General features: G+C 44.0%; 1 protein-coding gene across 2 annotated transcripts in view; it reads right to left on the minus strand.

Moving 5' to 3' along the window:
• SLC13A2 (solute carrier family 13 member 2) overlaps positions 1 to 13,415 on the minus strand; it is a 128,502-nt gene that overhangs the window by 88,634 nt on the left and 26,453 nt on the right. The window lies entirely within an intron of this gene.

Genomic DNA, 13,415 nt, shown 5'->3' on the forward strand with positions numbered 1-13,415 from the left:
GATTTTACGTACGGGTGTAATAGCAGACAATTGTCTGCCGGGGGTAGCGTATTCCCTGGGTGTTATTAAATAGACCGGTAGGTGGAACGCAAATAAGGAAGTGTTGATGGGCGTAGGACCAATAGAGAATGAGGGTGGGATAGATGGAACGCAAGCGGAAGTAAACCTATGAGGACCCTGAATACGCGCATGCGTCTTTAGTGATGGATGACGTGGGTGATGGGTTGCGCATGCGTCCGATGGTGGAGTGGAGTATGGGCGATAGGACGTGGTGGATCAATAGGAATTATGGTTCGTGGGGAAAAGGAGAATTGTGTTTGGGACTAGGCGCATACGTACAATTCCGGATATATGATAAGGTAATGTATTAGCAAGGTTACGCTTAAGGTAAAGATTGAGTGCTGGCAAGTAACGGGTAGCCAGCCTCACGGAAATCCGGCTAAATGGTAACACCCAGGTTTATTACGTAATATTACAATGAGGGGGGAGGTGGATTTAAGACTCTGCAAACATGCTGTCAGTAGCCCCTGATGAGTCACGTGGCGTGACGAAACCGGTAGGGCGGAGCTACAGCACACGGAAGCCGAGTCTATGAGGCGGTCTGGAGGTTAGAGGAGACGCGAGATGCTGAAATCCTGCCTGACCAGATGGATGGTGATATACAATGCTGTGTTTGTTTTTTAACTATGTACGGGCATTACTTGCCTTTTTAATCTAAGTATTAAAGGAGGTTTTACACATGGTCCGCTCTTCTAAGTTTGCTTTTAGATAAAGTCCATGTGGAAGTGCTCTGGTGGCAGATTTGAATGCTGACTCAGGCGTGAACTTGGTGAGCAGGGACACAAAGGGGGGGGGGGAGCGCCTGAGACCCGCAGGTGGTGGGCCCCTTCTGTATTGTCACATCCTGTATGTAAATGAATGGCTGTCACTTAAGGGTGATATAATAGAAGTAAAAACAGGTTGCACTATATATGTTTTCTTTGTCTTTTAAGGTGTTTTCTTGCAGCACAGCCTAGGGATGGCATTGTAATATTGGAGGAAGTGATCGCACTACTATAGAGTGAAGTGAATGTAGAGAGTGGAGTGGGCTCCAGGATACAACAATGTGTAGGCATCAGATGAAGATAGAAAGAGGGAGGGGGGAGCGGTTGACCTGGAGGGAATGTGGGAAAATATCCCCATTTATATCAGGAGGAAAAAATTAAGACCTGCAGTCTCTTCCTTGGTGAAGCATGTGTCTCTCCATAGAGAAGAATAGCATCGCCCCACAATGTATCCAGGAGATGTACCCACACATCGTCCAGAATGCCAATGTAGGGTTTTCAGGCAATCAATCACTGGCTTCCCTTCAGATCCTGTGTCCCAATTTCCACCATGTTTATCACCTAAGGTCAAGCCCCCGCTTGAATGGGAGACTGAAAACATCTATCTGACCTATATAGAATCTGAGGCCCAGGAAACCAATGAAGAACCTGAAAGCCAAACAGAGACATATTTGTCAGTAACTATATCACTGCTGTATTACAAATGACTGACTTCACATTTGCTCCTATAATGGTTTTGCTCTACATAAGAAGCTAGTGAAACGATAGGTTAGAATTTAGTTAGTAGACCTGCATTTTCCTATCCACTTTACAGTTCTGCCAAATGAGTTTTAACTTTCAAAAATTCTACATCATAAAGGTAGCCATTATCCTAGAACTCTACATAATAGTTATCTTTTTATGACTAAGATTTGCCATGAGACGATATATATAATTGTCTTATCCTCTTTTCGATAGAGCATGCCATTCTAAATTCCAGACAATGAATTGCTAAATTGATAAATACCTTACTTAAATACAGACAACCTGTCTCTGCACTAGTTAAAAATTGTCTGAGCATTTTGTCATGCTGCTGCCACAAACCTTTGGCATACAGGCTATCTTGATTAAGTTTGGCAAAGACCACCTGTTTACTAGTCTGGCTTTTATGATCACATAATTTTTCTGCCTGTACACATCACTATGTCCTGATCTGAGACAAGCTTACGCGCTTTGGGTCCTATGGGAGAAAAGCACTTTACAAATGTTTTGTTGTTGTTGTAGCACCTGTTGTTAGATGGATCAGTTGCTAAAAACTGTAATTTACTTATACCATCTTCTGCCTCCTGGATGGGACAGATTAGTTAGAAGAGGTTTTCGTCATCACTACCAATACGCACATAGATAGATAGATAGATAGATAGATAGATAGATAGATAGATAGATAGATAGATGAAACGCACCCAAGGTCAGCTTTGAAGGGTGGGACATAACACGGGGTGAGTCTTTGTACTATGCTAAGCTCAGCAATTAGCATATGTTGCGCAGTTAGCACATATCACACTACCTACAGTGCTGCCCATAATTATTCATACCCCTGACAAATTTTGACTTAAAGTTAGGGGTCTCCCAAAAGATAATAAGACGATGTATAGGAGGCATTATTGTAGAAAAAAAAAAGCATTTCTCAGATTTTATTTACATTTGAGCAAAAAGTGTCCAGTCCAAAATTATTCATACCCTTCTCAATAATCAATAGAAAAGCCTTTATTGGCTATTACAGCAATCAAACGCTTCCTATGATTGCAGACCAGCTTTTTGCATGTCTCCACAGGTATTTTTGCCCATTCATCTTTAGCAAGAGCTCCAAATCTTTCAGGTTGTAGGGTTTTCTTGCCATCACCCTGATCTCCCTTCACAGATTCTTAATTGGATTCAAGTCAGGACTCTGGCTGGGCCACCCTAAAACTTTACTGTTGTTGTCTGCTAACCATTTCTTCACTACGTTTGCTGTTTTGGGTCATTGTCATGCTGAAATGTTCACTGGTGCCCAATCCCAGGTTTCTCTGCAGACTGCCTGATGTTGTCATTGAGAATACTCATGTAGTGCTCTTTTTTCATGGTGCCATTTACTGTGACTATGTTCCCTGGTCCATTGGCTGAAACCCCCCTAAAGCATTATGTTCCTACCACCATGTTTGACAGTGGGCATAGCGTTCTTTGGGTTGAAGGCGTCTCTTTTTTTTCCACCAAATGAAGGAAACATCATTGTGATCAAACAATTCAATTTTTGTTTCATTTGACCATAACACAGAAGACCAAAAGACTTCTTCTTTGTCCAGGTGATCATTTGCAAAGACCAAGCAAGCTTTTTTTGTGCCTTATCTGGAGAAGTGGCGTCCTCCTTGGTCTGCATCCGTGGAACCCAGCAGTGTGCAGTGTCTGTTGGATTGTCGGCCTTGAGACATTGCCACCAGCAGAGCCCAGATTCACCAGGATGGCCTTGGTGGTGATCCTTGGATTAGTTTTCACCTCTCTCACTATCCTCCTGGCTACAGTGGCCAGAACAGGTGTTGCTTTTGGCTTCTGACCACTTCCTCTGAAATTTTCCACAGTGCAGAACATCTTGTATTTCTTAATAATACTTTGAACTGTAGCCACTGGAACTGGGAAACATTTAGAAGTGGCCTTGTAGCCCTTTCCTGAATTGTGAGCAGCCACAATGCGCCGCAGGTCCTCACTGAGCTCCTTTGTCTTAGCCATGACTGTCCACAAACCAACTGCAGAGAGCTGCTGTTTTTCACCTGTTGAGTTGATTAAAACAGCTGTTTCCAATTAATCAGGGTATTTAGGATGCTTTAGAACAGCTTGGACTATTTGGAATGGTATAGAACTTTGGATTTTTCCACAGACTGTGACAGCTTGTGAAGGGTATGAATAATTTTGGACTGGACACATTTTGCTTAAATGTAAATAAAAGCTGAGAAATGTTTTTTTCCCACAATAATGCCTCTTGTACATCGTCTTATTGTCTTTTGGGAGACACCTATGTCATTTCCCATCAAAAATTACTTGCTGGTTGAATAAAAGTAACTTTTAGTCAAAATTTGCCAGGGGTATGTATAATTATGGGCAGCACTGTAGGTACCTGTTGGAAGTAGCAATTGCACCCCATTGTGTCTAAAATGTAACCTGTAGACAAATTTTTAAAAAAAAGTTACATACCTACCATGGTAGAGGGAAGTGTCTGGATGATCTGGGGCTTCTTCTGTCCTTCCCAACCCTCTGCTGCCTGTCTGGACCTTCTATTTATTCATGGCCATGCTCTCCTCTGTGTATGAGTGCAGTTGCACTGCAATTGCGCAAGTCCTGGCCATGCTTGTGCATTAGCATAAAGTCACTCATTCACAGTGGAAAAAAAACATATGTGAGCACCTTTGCATTAGAGCGCAGACGTGGCCAAGACTCACACAGGATGGGAGTGCGACCATGGAAGCAAACCTGACCAGTCCTTGGCAAATTTGCTTAGAGGGTCCCAGTGCTGTATTGGTGGGGTCAAGCACGATAGGGAAAGCCTATGGAGTGCTGTAAACTGCACCATGCTTTTATTTTTATTATTATTATGTATTTATATAGCGCTGACGTCTTCCGCATCGATTTAAAGAGTAAATATAGTCTTTTCACTAACTGTCCCTCAGAGGAGCTCACAATCTAATCCCTACCATAGGCATATGTCTATGTATGTATTATGTAGTGTATGTACTGTAGTCTAGTGCCAATTTAGGGGAAACCAATTCATATCTGTACGTTTTGTGGATGTGGGAGGAAACTGGAGTGCCCGGAGGAAACCCACGCAGACATAGGGAGAACATACAAACTCCTTGCAGATGTTGACCTGGCTGGGATTCAAACCGGCGACCCAGTGCTGCATGGCAAGAATGCTATCTACTAAGCCACCCTGCTGCCCATTTGCTAAGCCACCGTGCTGCCCCCTTTTATTTCACCTGCTATTCAAGTTCTTAGAACAGCTTTACATGGTTATGCTATTATGCAATGAACAACCGCTATTTGAGTTGTAGTAACCCTTTAAGAATATGCCGTTTATCTTATTTGTAACCCTTCCTTTATATGTCAAGGGCAAATAAATTGTTCTTATCAGAAAAATAAATTTGATTGAAGGAAGTGTCAAGGTCCACAAGCTATAATTATTTTTACATCTTTTTGATATTAAACCAGGAAACAACGTGAGCAACTATTTTTTTTTTTATCTCAGGAAATGATCTGTCAGATTCCAGAGACACACGTGCAAAAGTCATGACTTCCTAAGAATGATTCTGTCAGCCATTTGTAAATTACTGGGTGACTCTGGTGTAGAGATGTTGCGAACGGTTCCTGAACCGTTCGCCGGTGAACATCTCTGAATCTATAGGCCTTGTACTACTTCCGGGTCGCTATGACCCGGAGTAGTACGCCTGTGCTGGCCTGGCAGTGCGCGTCCTAGATCGCACTCCTATTGCCGGGCACTTTCTGCGCATGTGTGACGTCACGCTCATGTGCAGAGAGTGCCCGGGAACAGGAGTGCGATATAGGACGCGCACCGCCGTGCCAGCGCAGGCATACTACTCCGGGTCATAGCGACCCTGAAGTAGTACAAGGCCCAGAGAGATTCGCCCGGCGAACGGTTCGGGCCATCCACCTCCCCTTTCTTATTGTTAATGCCATTTATCTCTGCTGCTGGATTCTCCACCAAGAGCATGCTCAGCATATAGATTACTGTCACATTACAATATAAGCAGAAATAAAAATTATGGATGCCATTCTATTGGTTCCCCACTAATGATAGCTGCAGCCAGTGATCGCTCCAGAATCGCTCCAAAAATGCTGCAGGTGACGCGTTTGCAATTGGCGCTAATTGCAAAACGTCTGTGATTTTCGCCAATCGCGGCAGTGAGAACACTGCTATAGGGTAGAATAGCATTAGCGCTGTTAAAAAGTGCTAGCGCTTTGGCCATTAGTGGGAATCACCCGCTAATTGCCCTAGTGTGAATGGGCCCTTCTGTTTGTGTACATAGTTACATAGTTACATAGTTATTTGGGTTGAAAAAAGACATACGTCCATCCAGTTCAACCAGAGAACAAAGTACAACACCAACACCAGCCTACTACATATCCCTGTTGATCCAGAGGTAACTGTAAAGAACCCTTTCCTAAGTAAATGGCTAAAACGTTTTTCCTCCATGCGCAGATCATGTCCTCTAGTCCGTTGAGAAGGCCTAGGGACAAAAAGCTCATCCGCCAAGCTTTTATATTGCCCTCTGATGTATTTATACATGTTAATTAGATCCTGTAATGATTGTGGAATTCTCTCCGTGATCAGCGCACAAGACGTGTGCGCTGACACAGCGGAAATCCTCCACAAACGTATGATTTGCGGAAACCCAGCAGAAGGTGCAATGCACCTGTAGAGGGAAATTCCTGTCGACAGGGGGAGCTGTGGAGTGCAGAGGAACAGCTCCTCTGCCCTACCACACATGCCAGACAGGAATTACACGAAGGGACGGAACGCAATCGCAAGAGAGGCGATTGAGAATGAGCACAGAGACAGATTGTATGTGTGTGCACCAAACTAGTCGCCAACCCGTGACGGTGCACACACCACAGCAGATATGAAGTAGGAACGCCATCGCGAGAGGTGCGATCGCCAGACGTGACACAAGGTTATAGCAAGGCAGAGCACGAAAGTAGCAAAGGCACAGCAAATCATACAATGAGGAGATAAGGAAAATAACAAACGCTAACTGAATGCGAACACCGCACTCATTCGCAACAGTGCACGCGTTCATGCGCGGTCTCCACGTGATAAGCACAATAGAGACAAGCACGCCTAACTAACCACCGACAGACAAACATGAAACAGAGGACACGAGCGCTTGCTTAACGGTACCCTCACCAAGCCTCCAGAAAGCGTTCGTAGCAGACAAGACAGACACACGAAAACAGGAGCAAGCGAGAGATAGGATTCACAGCACTAGCGCAGGATGCTAGTGCGATCCAGGTAGACAGAACAGAAGGATCCACAGCACTAGTGCAGGATGCTAGTGCGATCCAGGTACAGAGTAGCAGAACAGAAGGATCCACAGCACTAGCGCAGGATGCTAGTGCGATCCAGGTACAGAGTAGCAGAACAGAAGGATCCACAGCACTAGCGCAGGATGCTAGTGCGATCCAGGTACAGAGTAGCAGAACAGAAGGATCCACAGCACTAGCGCAGGATGCTAGTGCGATCCAGGGAAACAGATCAGAAGGGGCTACCAGTAACAACCGCTGTTCCGGTTAGCACCCAGACACACAGAACGATTTTCTGTCGACCACCGCTGGGACAGGACAATCGCAACAGACAAACAAAACAGATAAGCAATCCTAACTGCACTAAGGAAACATGCCCAGTGCAGTTTCCAGGGATTACTCTAGGCTAATCTTCAACAAAGAGCAAGGCTGACACTCCCGGCGAGTGTCACACAGGATCTAACTCTTATGACCAGCAAAGGTCTGTGATATGACCAGCAAAGGTCTGTGATATCACATGGTATATATAGAGCAGGCCTACAAGGGATGTGGCTAGGCAATTTGCATGACAAACGTATGCAAATTCTTCAGCAGCAAGCTGCAACACTGACAAAAGGTCTCTCTTCCAGACCTGAACAGTGATCAAAAGGCTGCCTGCCTGCGCAGGCAGCCCAGCAGATCCTCACAGATCCCCTCTAAGGCGTCTTTTTTCTAGACTAAATAAACCCAGTTTATCTAACCTTTCTTGGTAAGTGAGACCTTCCATCCCACGTATCAATTTTGTTGCTCGTCTCTGCACCTGCTCTAAGACTGCAATATCTTTCCTGTAATGTGGTGCCCAGAACTGAATTCCATATTCCAGATGTGGCCTTACTAGAGAGTTAAACAGGGGCAATATTATGCTAGCATCTTGAGTTTTTATTTCCCTTTTAATGCATCCCAAAATTTTGTTAGCTTTAGCTGCAATGGCTTGGCATTGAGTACGATTATTTAACTTGTTGTCGATGAGTACTCTTAAGTCCTTGTCCAAGTTTGATGTCCCCAACTGTATTCCATTTATTTTGTATGGTGCTAGACCATTGGTACGACCAAAATGCATGACTTTACATTTTTCAACATTGAATTTCATTTGCCATTTATGCGCCCATATAGCCATCCTATCCAGACCCTGTTGCAATATGTCCCCATCTTTCTGAGAGTTGATGATTCTGCACAATTTTGTATCATCTGCAAAAATAGCAACATTTCTCACTACTGCATCTACTAGGTCATTAATAAATAAATTGAAGAGCACTGGACCCAGTACAGACCCCTGTGGGACCCCACTGCTAACAGTCTCCCATTTTGAGTATGATCCATTGACCACAATTCTTTGTTTTCTGTCCATTAGCCAGTTCCCTATCCATGCACACAGACTCTTCCCCAGTCCTTGCATCCTCAACTTTTGCACCAGACTTTTGTGGGGAACAGTGTCAAAGGCCTTTGCAAAGTCCAAGTATATCACATCTACAGCATTCCCAATATCCACATTAGCGTTCACTACCTCATAAAAGCTGAGCATGTTAGTCAAACAGGACCTGTCTTTAGTAAACCCATGTTGATGCTGATGAATAGGATTATTTTCTACTATGAAGTCATGTATAGTATCTCTTAGTAACCCCTCAAATAGTTTGCATACAACTGATGTTAAGCTTACAGGTCTATAATTTCCTGGATCTGATTTTTTGCCCTTCTTAAATAATGGGAAAACATGGGATGTACGCCAATCCACTGGGACTGCCAGTTGAAAGAGAGTCACAAAAGATAAGATAAAGGGGTTTATCTATAACTGAACTTAATTCCCTTAGGACCCAAGGATGCATGCCATCCGGGACAGGAACCTTGTCTATTTTTAATTTATTTAGTCTTGCCTTCACTTCGTCCTGCGTTAAAGGACTTCCGAGGCCAAAATCCGGCCCCCAAATGTAAAAAAAGTTATCTACCTGTATGACTTTCTAAGGCACGGAGGACGCCGTCCGCGCCCTCCGTGCCGTTCCGCCGGGTCCCCGCCTCTCAATACGACCCCGAATGGCTCCCGACCCCACGGCCAGGGTCGGGCTCTGCTGCCTGTATAAAGATGGCCGCCGACCCTGGCCACGGCTGCGCACTCCGCATGGCCGCTACTGCGGCTGCGCAGCACTGGGGCCAACCCCCCGATCCACGCTACAGGAAACAGCCTGTTGCGTGGATCGGGGGGTTGGCCCTAGTGCTGCGCAGCCGCAGTAGCGGCCATGCGGAGTGCGCAGCCGCGGCCAGGGTCGGCGGCCATCTTTATACAGGCAGCAGAGCCCGACCCTGGCCGTGGGGTCGGGAGCCATTCGGGGTCGTATTGAGAGGCGGGGACCCGGCGGAACGGCACGGAGGGCGCGGACGGCGTCCTCCGTGCCTTAGAAAGTCATACAGGTAGATAACTTTTTTTACATTTGGGGGCCGGATTTTGGCCTCGCAAGTCCTTTAAGTATTTAATATTACAGTTGGATAATTGAGACTCTTCTGCCTCTGTAATTTGCAACAGTGATGTTTCCCTTGTGAAGACAGAAGCAAAGAAAGCATTTAATAACTCTGCCTTACCTTGGTCATCCACCATTGAGTTCCCCACCCTCATCCTTTAGGAGTCCAATACAGTCAACCTTTCTTTTTTTAAAGTTGATGTACTTGTAAAACTTTTTTGGGTTAGATTTAATATCCCTAGCGATTTGATTTTCAGCTTCAGTGTAGGATGTGTTTCCATCCATTATTAGCACAGGTACCTCAAAACAAGATTGACCTTAGGTTCAGCTTTGGGGGTTCCTCCTCTCATATCCAAGGGTGGGTTGAACCAATAATCTATTTTTATTTGAAGTGTTAATGCGTATCCACCAGGGGCGTAGTAATAGGGGGTGCAGAGGTTGCCGGGCTCTTGGGCCAGATGGGCCCTCCCTCAACTTCAGTATTAGCTCTCTATTTGTCCTGTGTTCATAATAATCACTTCTATAGATACTTTGAATAGCACTGGTAACCATTAACAAACTGTTCCCCATCCCCTGCTTGCACCTCTGACACTGTAGTTGCCATTGGCAGGTTTTGGTGCACTGTATTAATTGTTATGTATAGAGTGCTCAGGGGGCCCCAATGTAAAACTCGCATTGGGGCCCACAGCTCCTTAGCTACGCCACTGGTATCCACTATGTTGACAGTGTATTTTATTTTTACTCTGTTAATTTGCCAAGCCCTGTGTGCTCCACAGTTGTAATTGTAAGTTACATGTAACTGTAACTTGTAATTGTAACTTAAAGGGGCAAACTTTAAAATATGTGCAAACATATACAAATAAGAGGTACATTTCTTCCAGAGTAAAATGAGCCATAAATTACTTTTCTCCTATAATGCTGTCACTTACAGTAGGCAGTAGAAATCTTACAGAAGTGACAGGTTTTGGACTAGTCCATCTCTTCATAGGGGATTCTCAGCAAGGCTTTTATTCTTTATAAAGATATTGCCTAAAAAGGATTTAAACAATGATGCTGGCCAGCTTCCCTGCTCGCTACACAGTTTTTTGGCAGTTGGACAGAGCAACTGCCGCCCCGTTCACACTGCACGCGTTTCCAGAACGCGTGCAGGAGGCCGACACGCACGACATCAAACAGTGCATAGAGTGCACTGTCTGATGTTCACACTGCATGCGTTCTGGACCAGTGCGGTCCGGGAACGCATGCTGCACGCATTTTTTACAAAACGCATGGCTGACCCATTCACTTTAGTGAATGGGATCAGCCACACAACGCATACAAACGCGTATGGCGTGCGTTCATATGCGTTGCGTTCCGAACGCACGGCCATCTGCCTTTGTAATGTGAACAGGGCCTAAGTGCTTTTGAAAATAAATATATCCCTGAGAATCCCCTATAAAGAAATGGACTAGTTCAAAACCTCTCACTTCTGTCAGATTTCTACAACCTACTGTAAGTGACAGCAACATAGGGAAAAAAAGTAATTTATGGCTCATTTTACTCTGAAAAAAAATGTACTTCTTATTTTTATATGTTTATACATATTTTAAATTTTACAGTTTTTCGCTGTAGTGACCCTTTAAACAATAGCAGTTGCCTGGCTATCCTGCTGATCATCTGCCTCAAACACTTTTAGCCATAGACACTGAACAAGCATGCATATCAGATGTTCCTGATTGAATTCTGACTAGATTAGCTGCATGCTTGTTTCAGGTGTGTAATTTAGACTCTACTGCAGCCAAAGGTCAACAGGCCAGCCTACTGGTATTGTCTAAAAGGGAATACATATGGCAGTATCCATCTAACTTCTGGTGTCCTTTAAATACAATTTCTCCTTTTTCAACAACATGGTGAATGCAGCAACACAAGGGTGTAAGGTTTTGTATGTCTAAGCCAGTTGGTGACCTCAAGTAAGTTTACTGCCAAGTTGTTTGTCCATCCAGCTATGTGCCCCATTGTGGATAAGCCCATTATTTGTTTTTTTATTTTTTCCTTTGCAAACAATCAGCCGTGACTGAGCGCTTAAACCCAACCAAACAACAAGCTTCATCAGAATTCTCCTAATTTTGGGAAGGCATATGCATCATAGTTTGCTTTGCTTTTAAGTTTAAATCTCTAAAAAAAAAAAAAAAAACCAAACAAACAGAATGAAAAACAAAACACAAAGAAAAAGTCCCTTATGACTTTACCAATACCGAGCACACTCACACTCAAACTTGTTGCCCCATGAACCAACCCTGCCCTACCTGTAGAGCCTCCCCTACCCGCCCCATACCTCATGCCTTCCCCACCCTCCTCCCAACACTCACACCCATTACACCCTTACACTCATGCAGCGCCCCCCCACCAAGATCACATCACCAACTATTCTTATCTCTAATTGGACATGTCCTCCCATAGTTGTTTTAGGGTGGCCCAGTGGTTGATACCCTTTGTCTCACTCTCCTCCTCACTTCTTTCAACACATGCCCTGTCACCTAGGAGGGTCGTTAAATCCATTTCCCATTTGTGGATAGAACAGGGTTTAATACCTTTCCATTTTAGAATGATAAGTCTTCTAGCCACTCTTACTCCCAGGTCCACTAATGACCAAAGGAGCCAGCACCCGACAGCACTTTCTATAACTCGAGTGCCGAAGATTACCATTAGGGGATCTAGTCCAACCGTTAGATTCAGCTACTAACTAAAAAAACCTGCTAATTCCTTCCAGAAGCCCTCAACTACAGAACATTACCAGAGCATATGTACAAAGGATCCTGAGCTCTGATGAGCCCATTATTTGTGGAGACTGCACTGGCATCCACTTTTAGCAGAGGACCCTACCACTAATGGCTGTAGGGCTTCCCCTCAAATCCATAGATAAGTGGAACTAACAATTTCTGTTTATTGGAGATAAACAGATATAGGTGATATTTTACCTGTGTAAATAAAATACATTTTAAGACACCAGCAAGCAAGAAAATACTGAAATAAATTTGATAGTACTTCTTCATCTACGTTTAGTTACTTTTTTAATTGCAAAGTGCTGAAAAGTTATTTAAAACAGAAGATGAAAAATGGAGAAAACTCTGCTGGATATATGCCAGCTGCGCCAGGGTCTCTTATTTTTGCTCTAAGTAAATTGATGTTGTCGGAAACATTATTTGGTGTGATACATTTATTTGAAGGAAGTGTCAAATTCCACAAGGTATCAATTTTTTTCAAATCTTTTTATAATGAGCCAGGAAATTATGTGAACAATGATTATTTATTTTATAAATAAGATCAGATCACTCAGAGAAACACGTGCAAAAGCCATGACTTCCTCAGGAATGATAGTCTTATCACAGCCATTTTTAATATCTTTGAGTGAGTGTGGTGTGGAGACTCCCTTTATAGTGAATGTTATTTATTTCATTGGTTTAACTTAGATTTAGAGTATTTCAGCCATTCTATTACTGCTGGAATCTCCACACCAATGGAGAGAGTGCTCTACCAGCGATGTGTTACTCAGAAAAACAAAAGTTACAGCCTAGCAATCTCATGGTGAACCAGAACTCCTAGAGCAGTGGTCCTCAAACTAAGGCCTGCGAGCCGAATGCGGCCCCCTGAGACTTTTTTTTACCAGCCCCCCACGCACAAAATGTATTACTTATAGATGCGGTCAGCTACATCTTTAAATATTGGTGGTCCCTATACAGAATAGCAGTGCTGGCACCACCCATCCACATAGAAGCTAGAAAGCAGTAATTCACTGGTTTCCAATCAAATTCCACATCAGGTGACACTTCTGTCCAAGTGGACTGCAGGTTGTCACCTGGGTATGCTTCACTGTTTGGCCCGCAAAGACTTCTACATCATTTTATGTATACTCCGGCCCCCCAGCAGTCTGAAGTATGTTGGCCCTCGACGCAAAAGGTTTGGTGACCCCTGTCCTAGAGTATGTAAAGGGCTACAAAGGATCAAAAAGCCTTCTTACTAAAATGCTATGCAAAGCAGAACATTACCTTCTTATCATCATAGGGATGGTTTGCATATT

The sequence above is a fragment of the Hyperolius riggenbachi genome, chromosome 2, assembly GCF_040937935.1.
Source record: "Hyperolius riggenbachi isolate aHypRig1 chromosome 2, aHypRig1.pri, whole genome shotgun sequence".
Taxonomy (NCBI): domain Eukaryota; kingdom Metazoa; phylum Chordata; class Amphibia; order Anura; family Hyperoliidae; genus Hyperolius; species Hyperolius riggenbachi.